The sequence below is a fragment of the Henckelia pumila genome, chromosome 4, assembly GCF_033568475.1.
Source record: "Henckelia pumila isolate YLH828 chromosome 4, ASM3356847v2, whole genome shotgun sequence".
In the NCBI taxonomy this organism is placed as follows: Eukaryota; Viridiplantae; Streptophyta; class Magnoliopsida; order Lamiales; family Gesneriaceae; genus Henckelia; species Henckelia pumila.
The window spans coordinates 96,421,459-96,444,753 of NC_133123.1; positions in this window are offsets into that span (position 1 = coordinate 96,421,459).

The following is a 23,295-nucleotide window of genomic DNA, read 5'->3' on the forward strand; positions in this document are numbered from 1 at the left end:
TCATTCTAAAGTGGTGAATTATATTCCAATAATATTTGGAAGGTGATTTGCACTTTCCGAGGCATGACTCAGACATCCATACTACAAAGCCCTTATATAATTCGTTTCTCAGGCATCTATAATCTAGGAAGGTGGATGATATGATAATCTTATATACAAGTTTCTTCATGAATCATGGTTTAGTATTAGTCTGAGTGAAAAAATTCAAAGTTGTATACATCTCAGAAAGAAAAAGCTTTGTTCTTAGAACATGAGAAAGTCAAAAGGAGAACTTCATCTATTTAAGTGTATCACAATACATTTCACGCGTACACTTAAATTAGTTAACAAAATTCATACCTCTTTTCCTAGTTGTAGCATGTTATTTGCAAGACTCCGGACTTCTTTTGCCTACAACAAAAGAAGAAGAAGAGATGATTAAACACAGAAAAATGTTAAACCCAAAATAAACTTACGAATTAACTTTCACCCCGAAGGATTTCTTGGCAGATTGTTCATCAACCAGAACAAAGACATAAAAACCAAACCTTTGTTGAATTCACATATTCAATGCTGAAAACTAAAAAATAAAGACTTTAATAACGCAGTGGCTTCAATATAATGGACAAAGAGCACTCAATCAAGGAAATTGCATTTATTTAAATAATTATTTTCTGTCTAGTCTAGAGTAATAATCTCCCAAGTTTCTCAATAACACAGATCAAAGAGCAAATTTGATGTGAAAACATATAAAAATCCGAGCAAAAATATTGAATCATTCCATCCCAACAGTTAAACCCCAATAAAACCTTAAACTTAAAAACATGGAAAATTATCGGAACAACAGATCAATCACCTTCGCAACAGTGATTTCTATGCGCTCGTGATTCACTAACTGCGACACCATTGTCCTGTGATTCCAAAGAAAATTGAACAAAATCGAGAACAGGGAATGGACTCCCTGCAACGAAGGTCCTTGTATCCATCACAAAACAAATTAGAAATATGTTCGATAGTTCAGAGACCTGAGCAAACATACCTTGGGCTGAAGAAGAGGAATTTCAGATGAACTAGCTGTGGGGGTCTCCCGTGGACATATTGACCATTCAGGGACAGCTATTGAATGTTTATTTATCATATTACTCCCAGAGCTTTGCACACTAGACATGTTTATAGTTTCACATGTCCCCAAATCTAATCTCCCTTTGACTTATAAATGCATAGCTATGACAAACTCATCCAACACGTATAAAAAACAAGAGAAAATAACTTTGTTAGTTCTCAATTTCAGACAAACATTCAGCCATAACGATAACATACAACAAGTATATGACAAACCTGAGAAATACATACATACTGCTCAATCTTTTGACTGCATTTAACCAATCATATCCCCAGCTCTCGCAATTTTTTTCAAGTTGAACACTGGGCAAATTCTTGTGATTTTCCATGGACTGCCACTTGTCACCTCCAACATTGCTGAATTTTGCAAGAACTAGAAACAACTACAGTAGAAACAAACTACAGTATTTGAAAGTTTCGTGGATCACACACGGATCAGTTACAAATCAATATATCATACATTAACGAACTAAATTTCACACTAGAGGTTAAATCAAACTCTTAAACATCCTAACTCAAAATACAACAATATAAAATAGAGCAGATGGCTATACACAGCGGAAAAATTCAAATCATTGCCGAAAATCGCTAAAAAAAAGGTTGGGTAGGTTCAAAACTCTCCTAATCCCGAACACTACATCTCACAACTGAGGATCCCTAATTATCGGCCTGAAATCAGTCATAAATTTGAAGATTTTGTAACTGAATTTATGAAAAAAAATAGGTCACAAAAAGGGCTCTGAAACGAGATTCAAAAACATCGATTCATGGTGAAATGCGAAGCTAACAGTATCAGGAACAAAACACCTCAAAAACTACGAGCCCACCTGTTTTGGACTGCGAACTCGAAGCACTGGACTACACAATATTCAAATTTGACGTGATGGTGGCGCTCATCTGGCGGTGAGCCCTGTCGTACACGCCGGAGCACGACAACGTAGCCGACAGCACAAGCGACCGACCATACAGCCACTGCCTCATCGCCGGAGTCGCCAAGTCCCTGAGCAAGGTAATCCGGAGGTCTGCAAAGAAGATGTCCCTTGTCAATGCCTTCGTCAAGCTTCTCAACCACAAGAGCATCAGAAATCGGAAAGAGCAATCGCGACAAGGGTTTGGGGATTTTGGGTTTATTTTTTCAACGTGAAGGGTTATTTTAAGTTTTATTTACTTAATATAATTTTTTTTAAAAAAATAGGTTTATCTACAACACTTTTTAAAAAGTGTTGTAGTAAATCGAAAAAAACGCTCATAGACAACGCTTTTTAAAAGCGTTGTCTTAGATCTTAAAAAATATTTATAGACAACGCTTTTCACTAAAAGCGTTGTCTATATATTTACGGACCTTTTATTTTTTTATGGGCTTTTTTGAGCTGCTGACCACTTAACTTAAACCCATAAATTTCTGGATTTGCCCAATAAGTTTTGGGATCGGTAGTGTGTGTAGAGTGGGGGGTGGAGGTGGTGAATATACACTTTGAAAACGTTTAAGTTTTAATGAGATAGGATTAAGCAAATGTTAGTTTATTTAACCAATTTTTCTCAGCTTCCTAGATATATAAGAGCTACTAAAATAGTGCGAAAAATGGCTATCACTAAACTAGGTGATAATAGTGAAAATATAATAAGATGTAGTAATGTAAATGTGCATAGAGATGTTTATGGATGTTCGGAGCTCAATCTCCTACGTCACCCCTTCTTCCTCACGGAAAGGATATACTAGAAGAATTTGGCCATTACAACATCTTGTAATACACCCGATCCAAGTTAGGACTTATCACTGCCTAAAATGGAACTCCTAGATTTACACTAATAAGATTTTAAGTTCTTATCAAACTTCATTGGTTGATGATGATGAATGGCTAAGCTTTTGAAAGATTAGAATCTCAAATCCTTGAAGTAGTCGATGTTCTTCAAACAATGGCTTGGATTTGAGTAACCCTTGAATAGATCTCTAAGAAGATCAGATATGCTTCTGTTTGAGCGAAAGGTTGAATAAGTAGTAGAGTATTGAGACAATTTTGAGTGCTCAGATGCTTTGATAGTTTGATGGCCGTGTATCCTCTCTTTTTCTTTGTTTGGCTCTGGTATTTATATCTCAATATTCAACGTTTTTATCCTTTGTGTCAACGGTAAGAAGAAACTTTTCGAACAGATGTATGTTAGATAATATTTCTCGTTCTGTGGAGTAAGACCTGTTCATCTTCAAAATATCGGTACTTGAAGCTCTTTTAATGTCCATTCAATATGTCTTAATAATAAATGCTATTAATGGCCTTTCGAGCTTTGTCAGACGGCTTCTTAAATGCTCTGTCCTTTTGCATTTAAGTTATCTTGTCAAGGATCCGTTACTAGGAATTTGTGACTTTATGAAGTCGGTAGATATCCTTGAGACTTGTATTTCAGTTGACATTCGATTGTAGTCTTGAGAACCAGCTGATATACATTATGGAGTCGGCTGATATGTAAGAGTCGGTTGATACCCAAGAGTTAAGCTGATGTCTGTGATCAGTCGATATCTTCCAATCGGTTGACATGATAAGATCGGTTGATATCTTCCGATAGAAGTTTTTCCTGTTTTACATAAAAATGGCGGCTATACTATAACAATGATATATTGTTTAGTTATCACCAAAAGTCAAGATTCATTTCTCTCCTTGTTGGTGATGACAAAACCTATGCCCCAAAAATCATAGATAACAAAAGGTAATGAATTAATTGCGAAAATGAATTGCATTGATACATAACTGTTACATTAAATCATTAATAAAAGCGCAATGAAATCCTATTACACCTACTGGGCTGCGATAAATAACATTTATCTGTTATCCCAACTATTGCCTCTTCTGCTGCCATTTTGTCTATGAAACTTCACGCAGCGCAATGAAATCCTATTACACCTAATGGGCTGCGATAAATTACGTTTACCTGTTATCCCAACTATTTCCTCTTCTGCTGCAATTTTGTCTATGAAAATTCATGCTTCTGTCGATCTATATCAACTGATTTTCTAGGTTCTTCCCCCCTTTTTGACATCACCACGAGTGAGATAAGAAATGATTTCTCCAAGTTGAGAACCTACAGTGGCTTGGAAGAAGTCAATGCGGGAGTCAATATGAGCAGTCAGGTCAGCTTGAAGAACCGAAATCTTTGCAGTGGTATGCTCATTTGTGTGACGGACAGTTCGATTCACTTTATCTGCAACAGTTTACATAGCTCGCAGATTTTGTTCTTTGTAGTTCTTCAATTCAATGACATATTTGTTGATTTCAGATGATAATCCGTTCAGACGTGACATGATAGCGGAGAGAGAATTGGCAATGCTGCCATCTTGTCCTTGAATGCGGTTGCTAAGACTCTGCATAAAAGTGCAAAGGTTTTCAATGATACTTTCCTGATCATATTTATGGGACTTCATGGCAACTAGAGATGTTGAGGTAGGCTTGGCTACCATGCTGATGTTGTCAGTGCCTGAGACAGGATTGGTGATTGCTGGAGCATCAACTGTGGTTTTGATAGAGGATAGAATGGTACTATCATAATTGGTTTCTTTCAAGATGGCCTTGTCTTTTGACTGGAGGATCGGTGGGACAAGTTTCTTCAAAAATGGTTTCTAGAGATGATTCAGCTGACGTTGTCTCTGTGAGAGTGGACCTGTGCTGAGCTACTTCAAAATCCGATAACGATTGCAGAACTTCTGAAATAGAAGTGAGTGGAATTTAAGGTAATGGATCATCAGTAGCAGCTGTGTCCATATCCGTTGGTTTGAAATCAGAAGTTCCACAATGACATGTTATCGTTGGTTCCTCTGATGTAGTGGAAAATGATGAATAGGATATCAGGGATTCATCTTGGGCTGCCATAAACTCTTGTTCTTCGTCCGTGAATATGGGTTTATGTTCATCGGATTCATCATGAGATTCCATGGTGGGTATCATGGCCTTAGTTTCTGAAAGATACATATTAATGTACTCGTCAGACGGTTTAGGTATGTGATGTTTGAACTGATATTCATTAGAAAAGTACTCGTGACATCAACTGATTATTTGAGAGGCAGAATGACTTCACAATAATTTTTCACGATTTTGCTCATTGGATCGAAGTTTCGTTCTCGTTGAAAAATAACATACCGAGCTAGGCTATCACGAAGATGAACATCATGTCCAGACATAAGGCACATTCTTCTGAGTCACTGAGTAATCGGCTTGGAAATGCTGGAAAATCCTTCAATGAATCTGCGATAGTATCCCGCTAATCCCATAAAATTTCGTATTTCTGGAACAGATGTAGGTATAGGATAGTTAATCACTGCCTCAACCTTTCTAGGATCGACATGAATTCCATCACCTGAGATTACATGTCCAAGAAATACAACAAGATCTAACCAGAATTCACACTTAGACAGTTTAGCATACAACTGTTCTGTTCATAGGGTCTACAAAATGATCCTCAAGTGCTCTGCATGGTCAGTCCGATTATTGGAATAGATAAGAATATCATCAATAAAGATTATGAAAAATTCATCCAAATACTTCTGAAATACCCTATTAATCAATCCCATAAATACTGCTGGAGCATTTGTCAATCTAAAAGGCATGACTATAAATTCATAATGACCATACCTTGTTCTGAATGCAGTTTTAGAAATATCTTCTTCTCGAACTCTCAGTTCATGATATCTCGATCTCAGATCAATCTTGGAATATATAGATGAACCCTGCAATTGATAATTATTCTTTATCGTGGCTTTGTTCAATTGACGGTAGTCAATACAGAGTCTCATGGATCCGTCCTTCTTGCGTACAAATAGAACCGGAGCACTCCCAAGGTGAAACACTCGGTCGAATGTAACCCTTGGCAAGCAAATCTTCAAGTTGTTCCTTCAATTATTTCAATTCAATAGGTGTAATTATGTAACGAGCTTTGGAAATAGGTTGTGTACCTGGCATCAATTCAATGCTGAAATCTATCTCCCGAGCTGGAGGAAAACCCATAATTTCATCTGGGAAGTCATCTGCAAAATCTTTAACCACTGATATGTCTACCAAATCTGGGCTAGATTTCTGTACATCTACGACATATACTAAGAAATCTTCTGCTCCTTTCTGCAATAAATGTGTCATGGACAAAACAGATATCAACGAAATCTTAGCTCTCGAACTCTTACCGTAGAATTTCCATTCATCTGCCATTTCTGGTTTGAATCTGACTATTTTCTGAAAACAATCTACGGTTGCTCTGTAATTGGTTAATGTATCGATACCAACTATAAAATTGAAATCTGAAAAACCAAGCACTATACTGTAGTACACAATTTCTAATCAGTCTCACAGATACAATTTCTTCACCCAAAGGTGAAGAAATATCAACTACAGCTGGCAAGGGCTCAGATGGCAATGAATGCAACATGACAAAATTTTCAGATATGAATGTATGTGATGCACCAGTATCTATTAACACCTAGGTAGGATAACCAAAAATAAAACAGTTACCTTCTATGACATCATCTGGTGCTGCCTGAGCCTAGTCTTCGGTGAGTGCAAAAACTCGTGCCTGTTGTCGAGGAGGTTGGCTCATAGCTTGGCTTCCTCCTGGCCTAGTCTGAGGTTGTGGCTGGAAGGAATGCACTAAAGAAGCTTGCCTCTCAGTCTGAGTTGTCTATCTAGATGAACTTGCAACTGTTGCTCGTTTTGAACCATGCTGAGGGCACACTTTGGCAAAATGTCCGACCTGATGACATATGTTACAGCTGCCAGAAACTCCTCTGCGCTGATCACTGGCATGTCGACCTCCACACTTGTTGAAATAAACACCAGAATAACCAGAACTTTGACTGGAACTAAACTATCGCGAACCACTAGAACTTGATGAACTACTTCCCGATTACTTGAATTGTTTTCCCTTCGGTTGAAGATGGGAATCCTTTCTGCCTCTACTGCTACTACCTCCCTCAAATCTGGGTGGTGGTTGCTGAAATTGTGGTAGATTCTTTGGCGATCTGGGTGACTGAGGTACAAAAGGTGCTCCTCTCTGTTTGATCAAGCTAGCATTTGCTCCTTTTTCTTTGTTCAGTGCATCAGCAAAATTATTTGGCCTTCCAGTGTTCACTAGAGTAAAGACATCGGGATTAAGACCATTTATAAATTGATCCACTTTAGCTTCTTCGTGCTTGACTATATGTGGTGCATATTTCAACAGACTGGAAAATTTGTCCACATACTCTTCAATATTCAGATTCCCTTGATTCAGACTAGCAAACTCAGCCCCTTTGTCTTTTCTGTATGACACTGGAAAGAAATGCTGATATAATTCAGTTTTAAAGATAGTCCAGGTCACGGTCGTACATTTATTTTCCAAAGCTTTCTTGGTAGTGATCCACCAAATTTTGGCAACATCATGAAGTTGATGCACAACCAACCTGATTCTACGATCATCGGTCTATTCAAGAGATTCAAACAACTGATCAATGTATTCAAAACTACTTTCGCAGTCAACTGAATTCTATGTCCCCTTCAGGGTTGGCGGTTTGAACGACTGAAATCTTTTCAATAAAGTTTCCATCGAGGTCGCAGTGTAGTAGCCCGTACCCTAATTGAGTAATTAAAGGATTAATGCTAATTAATTCAATTGGGTATCGGACGGATCAGAAGCTCCAAAGGCACGATCGGAAGCTCCGATGAGCGATCGGAGGCACCGATGTTATTACGTCAGGCATGACGTGTGGTTGGATCGGAAGCTCCGATCAGGACCGGAATCTCCGATCACCCCTATCCGGAGTCAACAAGTGATATTTTGACACGTGGCAGATCAGGATCTTCGGAAGCTCCGATGGTAGGATCGGACGTTCCGATCGAGGTTCGGACGTTCCGATCAAGGATCGGAAGTTCCGATCGTTGTCTATAAATAGAAGACCGAGGCTTCACTTTCATTTGCCAATTCCGAGTTCTCCTTTCCATTCTAGTCCTTTTGGAGCTGTTCTAGTCTTCTTAGGCTTGGTCCGGAGGTCAGCGAGGCGTTCGGTAGTCGTAGCGGAGTTGTGCCCAAGTTCTGGAGGCATCGACATCAAAGGGCTAACGACGGACGAAGGTATAGCTTTTGCTTCCTATAAATATTTAGGAGTATGCAATAGCTTAGTTAAGGCTTTTAGAGCACTTTAATGATAGTAGTATCATTTGGAAGTGTAGAGCAGACTATAGGCGTGGACCTAGAGTTGGTAGAGCTTGCTCTGTTTTGAGGTACGAAAGTACTGTTCGAGATATCCTGACTGAGTATGCATGTATTATGTGATTACATGATTTATATGCCATGATATTATGCTGCATTCATTTGCATCTTGCTGTATCTCCTTCGAGATGTCTGTTATTAGGGTTGTACCCTATCCTGTTAGTGGATGGACTTCCATCGATTTGGGTCCGGCGTATCCACGGTTATCTCGGTATGGGAGCCACCTCCTGAAGCGACGGCACAGCGTGCTACATACCAGGGCCCGGTCTGTCTCTGTTATCTGATCCTTGACCTCGAGTCTATAGGGAGTTCACTTTGCATGCATGTATACTCATACTCTCGCACTGAGCGTTTTATGCTCACGTCTCGTACTCTGTATTTTTTTTGGACACCCTATTCCATGGGGCAGGTTTGCGTTTGGACGAGGAGGGTGGATCCAGGAGGGGCTAGTCAGTGGTTGGCTAGCTAGAGCTTCGCTTAGGTTTATTACTGTTGTTTGGGTTTATACAGCTATTCGATTTGGTTGTATATTATTGGATAAATTACAGATTCCTTTATTTGGGATTGTATATTTTATTTATGGATTCCGCAGTTTTATTCTGATATCTGTTTAATTAAGTTAATTGCATGCATAAGTTCTGTTTAGTAGGTGATCCAGGTAAGGGTCACTACATTTAGTATCAGAGCATGCAAAAGAATTCTTGGGATTTAGTCTCATCTTGAGGTATTTTTGTAGATGTCAAATCGTGACGACCAGAGTTCTCATGGCAGTGTTGGTGGGCGTTGGGGTGATGCCGACCGGGAGCCTCGTCTAGAACGGCGTCATCGTCATCATGACGACGAGCGTTTCACTGTGCGTCGATTCTTAGCTATGGGTCCTAAGCCCTTAGTTGGAGGTGAGTCTCCGGAGGATGCGGAGAACTGGTTAGACCGCATGGAGATGACTTTTCAGACTTTCCAATGCACCGAGGAGCAGAAGGTGGAGACCCTTGGCTATCTTCTGGATGGGCGTACGCGCAGGTGGTGGAGGTTTACTTCTGCACCTTTTGTTGTGGCGAGAGGAGTGGCCACCTGGGCCGAGTTCCGCACAGCTTTCCAAAAGCGGTATTTTCCTCCTGCACTCCGACAGTCGAAGGAGGGCGAGCTATTGAGTCTGCGACAGGGAACCATGTCTATCGATGAGTATCAGCTGAGGTTCTTTGATCTGCTATCCTATTGCCCCGAGATTGCTGATAGCTCAGAGATGAAGTATAATCTGTTCCTTCAGGGCCTTAACCCTGAGATCCATGACCGTGTGGCGGTTGGCGACGACATATCCTACGAGGGTTTTGTGAGCCGTTGTCACCAGGCGGAGGACAGCATTCGGCGGAACAAGTCTTTCTCTCAGTCGAGACCTGCTAGTTCTTTGGGTCCCCGTGCCCAAACTTTCAAGAAGTCTGGATCTTCTTCTTCCTCTGGTTCTGGGGGTGTTGTTCGTTACGGTAAGAAGGACAAGTGTGATCACTGTGGGAAGAACCATCCATCCGACAAGTGCCGTAGAGCTTCTGGAGCTTGTTTCCGTTGTGGAGAGACTGGTCATATCCGGAGGGATTGTCCACTGTCTGGGGGAGGCGGTTCTGGTTCTGGTTCAGGATCGGGTTCTCAGGCCACCGTACAACAGAGGTCGCAGGGACAATCTGCTGGGAGTTCTCATTTGAGGCCACGAGCTTCTGGCCAGGTGTTTGCCCTGAGACATGATCAGGCTGTGGAGGAGAATGAGAAAGTCATCGCAGGTACATTTCTGCTTTATGGTATACCTGCTCTTGTACTTATTGACACTGGTGCATCTCATTCCTTCATTTCTGCACGTTTTGTTAAGAGGCATAAGTTACCATGCATTGCACTAGACGTAGTGATGTCTGTTTCTACTCCGACGGGCCAATCTGCTTTGGCTAAGCGCCTAGTGATGGGTTGCCCTTTAGAGTTCGAAGGAAACATTCTGTTAGCGAATCTCATGGTCCTGGCGATGGACGACTTTGACTGCATTCTGGGAATAGATATGTTGACTACCTATCGAGCTTCAGTGGACTGCTATCAGAGATTAGTACGCTTTCATCCGGAGGGGAGTGAGAGCTGGTTTTTCTATGGTGAGGGAGCGCGACCTCCGATGCCTTTGGTATCAGCTTTGAGAGCCTGTCGATCTCTGGATGAATTTCCAGATGTGTTTCCTGATGAGATTCCGGGTTTTCCTCCTGCTAGGGAAGTCGAGTTTGGCATAGAGTTGATGCCGGGTACTTCGCCTATTTCTAGAGCACCGTATCGTCTGGCTCCGTCAGAGATGCGTGAGTTGAAGAATCAGCTACAGGATCTTTTGGACAAGGGGTACATTCGTCCTAGTGTATCTCCTTGGGGAGCTCCTGTTCTCTTCGTGAAGAAGAAGGATGGGTCGATGCGGCTGTGCATTGACTATCGGCAGCTGAATCGAGTGACTGTGAAGAACAAGTATCCGTTGCCTCGTGTTGATGACTTGTTTGACCAGCTGCAGGGCACATCAGTTTACTCCAAGATTGACTTGAGATCTGGGTATCATCAGTTGAGAGTCCGTGATCAGGACGTAGCCAAGACTGCATTTCGTACTCGCTATGGGCATTACGAGTTCCTAGTGATGCCATTTGGTTTGACTAATGCGCCGGCTATATTCATGGATCTGATGAACCGTGTCTTCAGGGAGTACTTGGACAAGTTTGTCGTGGTCTTCATTGACGACATCTTGGTGTATTCACGTAATACGGAAGAGCATGTTTCTCACTTGCGGTTGGTACTGCAGACTCTTCGAGATGAGCAGTTGTACGCCAAGCTGAGCAAGTGTGAGTTCTGGATGGATAGAGTGGTCTTTCTTGGCCATATCATATCCAGGGAGGGGATTTCTGTTGATCCAAGCAAGATTGAAGCAGTACTTAATTGGTCGCGTTCGACGACAGTTGCTGAGATCCGTAGTTTTTTGGGTCTAGCAGGGTATTATCGTCGCTTCATTCTGAACTTCTCTCAGTTAGCTCGACCGTTGACGCAGCTTACCCGCAAGAGTGTGGATTTTGAGTGGTCCTCCGAGTGTGAGGAGAATTTCCGTGAGCTTCGACGGCGGTTGACTTCTGCGCCGGTGTTGGCATTACCGTCAGGATCTGGAGGGTATGTAGTTTACACGGATGCTTCTCTTCAAGGGTTAGGTTGTGTCCTGACTCAGAATGGGCATGTGATCGCATACGCTTCTAGACAGCTGAAGCTTCACGAAGACAACTATCCAGTACATGATTTGGAGTTAGCAGCCATTGTGTTCGCTTTGAAGATCTGGCGTCATTATCTGTATGGCGAGAAATTTGAGATCTTCACCGACCATAAGAGTCTCAAGTATTTGTTCACTCAGGCGGAGTTGAACATGAGGCAGAGACGTTGGATGGACTTGCTTAAGGATTATGATTGCGAGATTAAGTACCATCCGGGACCTGCTAATCTCACCGCTGATGCTTTGAGTCGCAAGGTGCGACTATCCGCACTTCAGACTTGTTCGATGTCTAGTGCGATCAGTGACTATTGTACTTCAGGTTATACCTTCAAGCATAAGAAAGGTATGCAGAGTATCCAGATGTTTGCGATATTATCTGAGCCAGCCTTGTATTCGCGGATCCGAGATGCTCAGATGTCTGATTCAAAGACCCAGCGTTTAGCTCGTCTAGCTAACGAGGGTAGCTCGTCTAGATTTCATTATCATTCAGATGGCTTTCTGTGTTTGTCTGGTAGGCTTGTGATTCCGCAGGATGAAGAGTTGCGAGAGGAGATTTTGTCTCAGTCACATCGCACTAAGTTGAGTATTCATCCTGGGAGCAACAAGATGTACAAGGATCTACGTACTCGTTTCTGGTGGAAGGGAATGAAATGCAGTGTTTATCAGTTTGTTTCGAGATGTTTGGTGTGTCAACAGGTCAAGACAGAGCACCGACAACCTGGAGGATTGCTTCACAGTCTGCCTATTCCTGAATGGAAATGGGAGTTTATCACAATGGACTTTGTGATCCATTTGCCGGTATCCCCGAGGAACTGTGATGCTATCTGGGTGGTGGTGGACCGACTCACCAAGTCAGCACATTTCATTGCTTATAGCCGAGAGTACTCTGTGGATCACATGGCACGGATGTACATTCAGGAGATCGTTCGACTTCATGGAGTGCCTGTGAGCATTGTCAGCGATCGCGACCCTAGGTTTACTTCTAGATTCTGGGGGAGTGTTCAGCGTGCGATGGGTACTACTCTCAGTTTGAGTACAACCTATCATCCGGAGACTGATGGTCAGTCAGAGCGCACTATCCGTACGTTAGAGGATATGCTTAGAGCGTGCGTCATGGATTTTGGTTCAGCCTGGCAGGATCATTTGCCGTTGATCGAGTTCTCTTACAACAACAGCTATCACACTAGTATTGGGATGGAACCTTTTGAGGCGTTGTATGGGCGACGTTGTCGTACTCCACTCTTCTGGGAAGAAGTGGGGGAGAGACAGGCTGAGGGACCGGAGTTTATCCAGCAGGCGATAGACATTGTTGATCAAATCAAGAAACGGATTAAGACTGCACAGGATCGTCAGGCCAGCTATGCTAATATCAAGCGTAGGCCCTTGCAGTTCGAGGTCGGGGAGAAAGTGTTTCTGAGAGTGTCACCTTTCCGCAAGATTCTCAGATTTGGCCTTAAGGGCAAGTTGTCTCCCAGATTTATCGGTCCGTTTGAGATCTTGGAGAGCATTGGCGATTTGGCTTATCGACTAGCTTTGCCACCGCATCTATCCAGTATTCACGACGTGTTCCACGTATCTCTGTTACGACGGTATGTGGTGGATGAATCTCATATTCTGCAGCGGTCTGAGGTTCAGGTAGACAAGGATTTGACTTATGTTGAGAAACCTCTTCGTATCCTGGATTATAAGGATAAGGTTTTACGGAACAAAGTCATTCCTTTGGTTTTAGTTCAGTGGCAGCGCCGAGGCACTGAGGAAGCTACTTGGGAGCTTGAGGACAGGATGCGTAAAGACCATCCTGAGTTGTTTTGATTTCATTCTTTGAGTTGTATTCAGTTGCAAACTCTGTAAACGTTTGATTTGAATAAAGAATGTTTCTGATTTTTGTTTTTGCATTCTGTACTTAAGATTTGATTTCGAGGACGAAATATCTTAAGTGGGGGAGAATGTAGTAGCCCGTACCCTAATTGAGTAATTAAAGGATTAATGCTAATTATTCAATTGGGTACCGGACGGATCGGAAGCTCCGAAGGCACGATCGGAAGCTCCGAACAGGATCGGAAGCTCCGATGAGCGATCGGAGGCACCGATGTTATTACGTCAGGCATGACGTGTGGCTGGATCGGAAGCTCCGATCAGGACCGGAAGCTCCGATCACCCCTATCCGGAGTCAACTAGTGATATTTTGACACGTGGCAGATCAGGATCTTCGGAAGCTCCGATGGTAGGATCGGACGTTCCGATCGAGGTTCGGACGTTCCGATCAAGGATCGGAAGTTCCGATCGTTGTCTATAAATAGAAGGCCGAGGCTTCACTTTCATTTGCCAATTCTGAGTTCTCCTTTCCATTCTAGTCCTTTTGGAGCTGTTCTAGTCTTCTTAGGCTTGGTCCGGAGGTCAGCGAGGCGTTCGGTAGTCGTAGCGGAGTTGTGCCCAAGTTCTGGAGGCATCGACATCAAAGGGCTAACGACGGACGAAGGTATAGCTTTTGCTTCCTATAAATATTTAGGAGTATGCAATAGCTTAGTTAAGGCTTTTAGAGCACTTTAATGATAGTAGTATCATTTGGCAGTGTAGAGCAGACTATAGGCATGGACCTAGAGTTGGTAGAGCTTGCTCTGTTTTGAGGTACGAAAGTACTGTTCGAGATATCCTGACTGAGTATGCATGTATTATGTGATTACATGATTTATATGCCATGATATTATGCTGCATTCATTTGCATCTTGCTGTATCTCCTTCGAGATGTCTGTTAGTAGGGTTGTACCCTATCCTGTTAGTGGATGGACTTCCATCGATTTGGGTCCGGCGTATCCACGGTTATCTCGGTATGGGAGCCACCTCCTGAAGCGACGGCACAGCGTGCTACATACCAGGTCCCGGTCTGTCTCTGTTATCTGATCCTTGACCTCGAGTCTATAGGGAGTTCACTTTGCATGCATGTATACTCATACTCTCGCACTGAACGTTTTATGCTCACGTCTCGTACTCTGTATTTTTTTCTTGACACCCTATTCCATGGGGCAGGTTTGCGTTTGGACGAGGAGGGTGGATCCAGGAGGGGCTAGTCAGTGGTTGGCCAGCTGGAGCTTCGCTTAGGTTTATTACTGTTGTTTGGGTTTATACAGCTATTCGATTTGGTTGTATATTATTGGATAAATTACAGATTCCTTTATTTGGGATTGTATATTTTATTTATGGATTCCGCAGTTTTATTTTGATATCTGTTTAATTAAGTTAATTGCATGCATAAGTTCTGTTTAGTAGGTGATCCAGGTAAGGGTCACTACACGCAGTAACATCCATTGGGTCATTAACATTACTGCCTTGTTCATTCCGAGGACCTGCCACTGCCTGTGGAACATTCTGTGCTCGAAAAGGAGGCATATTTGATATTCAAAAGATTAGTACACAATATATCTCACATAATCATATTCAGCAATTCCATCTCCATCATTCTCTGATCGGCATACTCGTGTGTTCTCATGACAATTCTGAGTCTGGTCAAGGATTGATTCTGATGTATGTCTCAAATAAGGCATGCTTTACAATATAAATCACATAATCATGTAATCATATAATACTGAATCAGTAAATCATGTTAGCATGGAATTCATGTAATCACATAAAGAATTCAATCTCATGCAAAATAAATAAATCAAACAGACTCAATCTACCCTGCTCACTAACTTCTATCTCAGTCCAAGAAACTTATGCTCTGATACCGCCTAATGTGGAAACCAGGGTTCAATAATCTCAACATTAATGTGTAAACGAATCCGTAAATTTTTTTTTATAAAATGGAAAAGTGCAGATGCTCTTCCCCACTAGCGCACGAATCCTTAAATTTTTTTTTATAAAATGGAAAAGTGCAGATGCTCTTCCCCACTAGCGCATCTGTGCTATTGGAATTCCAATGGGGCGCAGATGCGCCTCAATCCTAGCGCATATGCGCCAGGGATTTCTTCAAGGGGCGCATCTGTGCTCCCTTGCGTGCGCATCTGTGCTCCTCACAATTCAAAATCCCTGACTTTTTGCGCATCTGCTCAAGTTCCTAAGCGCCTCTGCTCTCCTTCAATCTCAAAATCTCTGACTTTTTACACGTCTGCGCTTAATCAAAGCGCATCTGCGCTTAAGGAAATTTGCTGCTACTGTCAAATTTTTCCAACATCTGCTCTATGATAAAAAAACTCGGAAACATTGAAATATTGAAACATGGTTATAACATACAATCCAAAATAAGCATAAAACCATAAAAAACAAGATGAAATTACATTGTTCTTAAAAGTTTGAGTATCTGACCATTTAAGCAAACTAGCAACATCTAGGCAAACTAAACACATAGAACTCATCTAAAACCCGTATTACCACTTCTAACTCGATCCATCGTTCTCACTGCCCTCTATTGCTTGATCTTGAACCACTTGTTACAATGGACACATACAAAAACAAGGAAACAACCGTATAACTCCGGTGAAGATAATATTCTCAGTATAAGCAACATAACATGCAATGTAACATAAATCATGAATGCAATATATGTTTAACAAAAAAGGCTATCAAATTCTGATTTTAGAATGGAAGTATAGTACCTAAAACCCAATTTACTAATTCGCATATATTAAATTAAATAAATGTTATGGTTATTATTTTAAGTTTAATTGATTTAAATTCTTTATGTGAACTATTTGTTAATAAAATATTTTATTATTTGTTCAAATGATTTTTTTATTGTACTAACTATTTAACTAATGTTCTAAATGTTTAAGTTTATTTGTCAAAATGATTTTTATTGTGCAACTTAATTGTTTTAATATTTTAAAGGTTTAAGCCTGCATATTTAAATTATTTTAATTGTTTAGTTTATTCATTCCAATGATTTTAACTATTTAGCTTATTTGTTTAAATATTTTTGAGTGTCAAACTTATTTATTTTAAACAACCTAAGTTTAGCGGTTAGTTATTTTAAATTATTTTAAATTTATAGCCTATTTATTTAAATGCTTTTTAATTGTTCAAATCATTTTAAAGTTTTTTTTATTTCCGCTTGTGGATTTATTTAATTTGCTTTTAAACATTTGTCTAGTTTGTGTAAAATTATTTTAATCGCTCTGTCTGTTGTTTAAAAATTTTATTTATCGCTGCGACGTCAAAATATTTAAAGTATTGATTTTTTTTTAATTTTAGGATAGCATTTTAATCCCGGGCTAGTAAAATCCAATTTCATATTTTAAATTAGGATTTCCAGCTTGTATTTTATTTAGCGCAATTAAAATTCCTAAATTCTAGTTCCTAAGTTTAGGTAGTATTTTTAGAAGTGTGTAGTATTTTTATTTTTTTATTTAATAAATACACACACACTCAACTTAAATTATATAACCCTAATCCCCAAATTTTTCACGCCAAACACACACACACACACCCCACAACATTCCCTGTTCTTCTTCTCAAGCCAAAAACCATCGGCCCCTTTCTTCTTCAAGCCTAGCCGACATCGCAGCTCCTCCCATTTCTTTCCTCTCCGGCGAAGCATCTTCTTGGACAGCTGATCGAACTGTTTCCTCTCCATTTAAGCTCGATTTTTCAGCTCGTTCCCAGCTCATTTCGGCCGCTGCCAGGATTTGTTCCAATCGATTTTTTTGCTCTTAGGTAGGTAAGGATATGGATCCTTCTCTTTACCATGTAGATTAGGCATTTTGTTTTTTTCATTCATGGGATTTTTCGAAAATATATATATACGTATAGTAGTGCCCTGTTCGAGCTCCCATTTCTAGCCAAGATTTTAATGCATTTCTTGTGAAATCATATTGTTTGATGGGTTATGATATATGTATGAACTTCAAATGCAAATGTTTGTATGCCATGCTACCTTCGAAATTTCAGATTTGATATGCCTTGTGAATGTCGAAATTTTTTAGAAACTTATATGTAGCATGGGTTCAAAAAATGTGGTGTTTTAATTGTGTTGATTTGGATGGTGATTGAGGGAATACCATGGGTGATATGTAATTCACATGGTAGTGTCTATATTGGCTTGATGTTTGTGCTTGAGATTGTTTTAGGGGTGCATTCGAATTTTGGGGGAATAGGGGCTCGATTATGTTAGTGGATGGGGGGCTGCCTTCAAGCTGGATTTAAGGTGATTCAAGGTGAGTTGTAGGTGCTGGAAATGAGGTGGAATGTTGGTCTTGGTCCTAGGATTAGAGGCTTGGAAGATTGGAAGATTTATAGCTAAGTTTTGTTTGAGTTTGAAATTGAATCTTGAGCAGAATTTTAAGAGTATTGGGGCTGTCCGGAAATGTATACCTAAGGCGGGGTTAAAATCAGAATTTTGATAAGGGCTCGGGTCTGGAACTTTTTTTAGATGTTGGGAATATGTCAGTTCAAGCGGAAATTAATTCAGTTAAGTCTTGGTCGAGTTCTAGATTTTTAATTGATTAGGTGCAAAATTCTTGAAGCCAAAGGGGCTGCTGCCCGGAATTTGATTTTTCATAAAATGATCGCTTAGGAAATAAAATCCGAGGATGATTTCTTGGCTTAGTTCTAAGTTTCATGGAGTCGTGGTTTTAAGCGGAATCCTTTAATATTAAGAATCGGGCAAGTTACAAATTTTACGGGCGAACCGCTCGAATTGTCTTAAGAGCTAAATTATGGTTTAGTTTCCCATATTTTGGTTTGTCTCCTAAATCACCATCCCGATCATCTATGTGTGAGTCATATTCATGATTATCGATTAATATTTACATGTACGTCATATTTACATATGCATACTAAGTCCCATATTCAAGAATGAAAAGAAAATTACTTTTTACGAATGAAGTGAGATGATTGTGACTATAGAAATTTACGTGTATGTGTGGGGTTGGGAGACGTTCTGGCCTATCTTACCACCTGACATGTATGTGTGGGGTTGAGAGACGTTTTGGCCTACCTTACCAAATATTTACGTGTATGTGTGGGGTTGAGAGAAATCTTGCCCCCCCTTACCAAGTATGGGCAAGATGGGTTGGGAAATACCCGACCTCCTTGCGGCATAGCGCACTGCAGCCATGATCATGATCGAAATCACAGAGTCACAATTCAAGGATCTAAGTTCAATTATTTATGACTATGTTTTAGTACAGTTTATTAAGTTACGATGATTATATTCGACTTAGCCATGCATATGTTTCATTCATGTTCACTTCATTCTTTTAGAAATCATTTGTTTAAATTAAGGGCACAAAGTATTTTACTACAAGATATTTTTAATCTGCCTGTGCTTGTATTTATGTAGTACTCGTTATCCCCCCATATTCTTGCTGAGTCTATTAGACTCACTACACTTATTGTTTTCAGGTGAGGAGTATTTCATTGAGATTGCGGGGCATGACTATCGAGTGGACTGTGATGTGGGCACATCACATCCCTTTGACCATGTCAGCCTTCCGCAAAAGTTTATTTTAGCACTTTAAAGTCTTTCATCTTGTTAATTTAGTAAATGTAAATGTAAAGATGATATTCTTTGAAATTGTTTGTGGGCACTTATGTATCAAATTGTTTAACTTTTGGATGTTTGGAGTGTCAATCTCTTTCTCAGGTTTTCGTTTATTTTCTTTTCTCGGTCTAGTTTATTTAGTGTCGTTGGTTGTGTATTTAATTTGCTGTCCGGGGCAGGCAAGTTTTAATCAAAGCAGATAGGTCATGCCGATTTTTTTTTCAAAACCCGTATTTTATTTAATCATTAATTATAAGAAGTAGTTAGGGTCGTTTCAGGAAGATTAGCTCTTGGGATCCCAGGGAAGAAGATCTCACAACATATCCACCAACTCACCAATTCGAGGTGGCCTAGAACATCTCAATCCCCAGACTTTGGTGCAACTATAAAGAGTTATCTAGCTCTAGGAGTACATCTACATCCCATGCCACTTAATATAGCTCTCCAAACGTCTATCACAATCTAGGCCGTTCTGCCTTCTATGCTTTAATGGTATAAGGCTGAAGATGAATGCACAAGATGCATATTTCTATAAACAAAGCAATTATGAATCATGCTAATCAAGCAATGAGTCAAGTAAATCAACACATTCAAGTATATCAAACAATAACTACAAACATTCTTGTAGTAGCCCGTATCCAGAATTAATGATTAATGAGTAATTAATCATGTGATCATGTTTAAATTAAGTAAAAAATGATTAAAGAAGTTCCAGATGAATTAACGGAGTCCGAAAATGAATCCAAAGCACTTGATTGATGCCAAAAAGGTTCCGAAGGATTGGACAATCCGAACCAAGTTCAAAGGATCCAAACTGGGAATAGAGCCAAGGATCGGAGGATGCGAGCAGTTTGGACGCTCCGAAGACGGGTTCAGACAATCCGAACTAGAACAAGGACACGTGTATTTGTATCATCGGATGGCTGACGTCACGAATGAAGTAATATTGAGTTCGGATGATCCGAAGGGACAGATCGGACCATCCGAATAGTGTAGGCAACATGTGTATGGTTGCATGCAATTGGTTGGACGCGTGGCGGAGATCGGACTATCCTATGAGGCAATCAGACGGTCCGAAGCAGATCAGATGCTTCAAAGGCGTGATCGGATGGTCCGATCGTGTTCTATAAATATGAGCTCCGAGCTCCTCATTCGTGCGAATTTCGAATTCCTCTCCTTTGCCCACGTGGCTCTATTTTAGGGCTTTGGGTACTCTTATTTTAGAGTTGGAGTTGGAAATATATTAATATAGTCAAACAGTGTCTGACATAGTAGCGGAGCAGTGCTCGTGTAGCGTAGCCGTGCTCGAGGCTGTGGAGCTGCAGCAGGGGTGTGCCCCTAATTACGAGATAGTCGCCATCAGTGGGCTGACGATGGACACATGTATAGCTATGGTCTCCTTAAATTATTTAGGAGTATGCAATAGCTTAGTTAAGGCTTTTAAAGCTTATTAGATAATGCATGGATATTTGCATTGTAGAGTTGATGATAGGCTTGGAACCTAGAGTGGGACTGCTAGGACTGCCTGTAGTAAGGTACTTAAGTACTGACTGAGATTGCCAACAGATATGCATGCTTATATGTTGCATTTGTTTGCATGTTATTATTATTATTATTATATGGCATGTGCAAATCATCTTGTGCTTGTACATCTTTTGAGATGAGCCCGTTAGGGTTGCTCAGCCCTGTTTGGACGTTTTGATATCGAGTACCCTTAGGTACTGGTAGCTAGAGGAATCCGTGGTCCGCGTCCGATATTCGGGAGTGAGTGGTCGCGCACAGTGGTTAGCGACCCCGTTGTGACGAGCTCATATCCCAGGCTCCAGTTTGAGCAGTTGTATACAGTTACCCCTGATATGGATACCCGGTCATTTGCATGCATCATATTTGTATGTTTATCCATGCTTTCGTATTGAGCTTAGAACTCACACCCAGTATTTTCTGTGTACATGGACACCCCATTCGACGGGGCAGGTTTAGGTTCAGGATTGAGCACAAGGAGCTTGGAGAGGCCAGTGACCCTTGAAGACAACAAGATTTGCTATAGGTTTTATTTAAGTTTATTCGATTGGGTTTTATAATAGAATTTGTTTAACCGGTTGTATTCCTCCGGTCTGCTTGTATTTAAGTCTTCCTCAAAAATTTATTTAATGCTTGCTCAATTATGCTCTAAACTCTGATTAGGTAGTGGATCTGGGATGGGTCGCTACATTTATTGGTATCAGAGCTGCATGCAAGAGACTTGGGAGATAGTAATAATACTTTTGGGTTATCCTTGTAGGATTGATGAGACTATGGAAGAGATGATGACGTGGCGATTAGGTTGCTTGAAGATTATCATCATCGGCAGGATTTCTGAAGATGGCTTATGGGATTCCAGTAAGTGCGGACAGGAGCGATGGATTGTGTCCGAGCTTTCGAGACTTCTACTCATATAGATCCTAGTTTTGGATCGAGTATCGGATGCCAGAGGCACTGCCAGAGGATTGGTTGGGACATACTTGATGTTTGCATTTGTACAGTCCATACCATGTTGACACTACTTTAAAGATTCTCCAGTCTTAGTTGGAGAGATTGTCAGATAGACCTTCACCATGGGATGCCTAAAGTGTCTAAGGAATGACTGGTTGTGAATGTAAGGTCATTAAATTCATGCAGGACATGATGTTATCTGTATTCTTGTATCGATGCTTTTGGTAGGCACACGAAAAAATTCATGTTCAAAATCATCATATGAATAGAAGAAGAACACTGACTGTAGATCGTGAGCAGAAGAGGTCGACTGACAGGCACTGATGTAGAGCATAGCTGGTTAGCGAGCACGGATCATTTCTCCGGATGTCTTTGCAGGAGGACGGGTAGAGAGATTTGGTCAGGAGTATGCTTGCATCGATGCGTGTGCCTATTAGAAGCTTCATGCTCAAGGAACAAAGACGAGTACGATGATCTTAAATACTGTATTGTTGTAATTGTAAACAGTATTTCAGTTGTAATGAATCATCAAACTCCGGTTGTATCATTCAATTTATTGATTGTACATTTTTGTTGTATTTTTGGAATACTGTAATTTTATTACATGGATTGTAATAAAGAAATTTTACATAACTTGAAGTAATGATACATGTATTAATTATCCAGCAAATTGGGAATGATTGCAAGTGATTTTGCTGAAGTTTGGCATGATGTTAGTTGATTAGTGTTCCACTGCTATCACTCATAGGTTTTGATTAAGTCAATTGTAACGGATTGACATGGGGTTAGTCTAGGTGTTTTTCTAGGATTAACCTAATTAGTCGTTTGACTTGGTTAGTGCCAATGATGAGGCGATTCATCTGGAGACATGGGAATATTGTTCGGTTTGGAACTTTGGGCTTTGTTCTAGATTGTTTATTTAGAACATTAGTTTGTTTGACCTTCGTAAGGTTGAGACTGGTGATGATGGGATTTCATCAGGATGCCAGGTCGAGTATATGCCGAGAGTTGTGGACTATGACCATGACTAGACGTGATGGGGCGCGACCCTATGCCAGTGTTACTCTAAGAGTCTTTTGTACTTCAGAGGTTGTTTGGAAGCCTTCGTGCCTCAGGATCGGCGGTGGGAAGACTACTCAGTCTAGATTCTTGGTAACAGTCATGACGGGGTATGACTTTGGATTAGATGCCTAGTTTGGTATCATGATATAGATATCGTCTGGCTTTTGTTAAGGATATTGGTTTGGGTTTCTGCCGTGAGTACCAGTATTGGAGAGATTTCTTTGACAAGCGTGTACTCTGAGCAGATAGTTTTAGTCTATGGGATACTGCTAGACTAGTGGATCTAGTTGGTGATTGGATTCTCTTGTGATAGGGGTTATCCAGGAGATAAGTTTGTAAACTGTCTGGGACATTGACTCGGAGGAGAGTATTTTCAAGCGATGAGATTTTTTCTCAATAGGGGATTATATCAAATGCTAAGAATTGCACAGGACTATTTGAGGCATGAGGGAAGCATGACTTATGTCAGTGTACACTTGGTGGTGATTCCAGGTGGGACATCGTGGTAGGTTACCTCAGTCTTGATTTGTTGCAGTCTTAGCGAGAGATATAAATATCAGGAGCATGTTCAGCAATAGTTGGAATATTTCGGACTTGTATTGCGTCTTGGGTTGGCAAGTCCTAAATAATCATATTGAATGAACATAAACAGTGGATAGTATGTCTAGATTGGTGCAGGCTTGGCACTAGTGACTACTCGTAG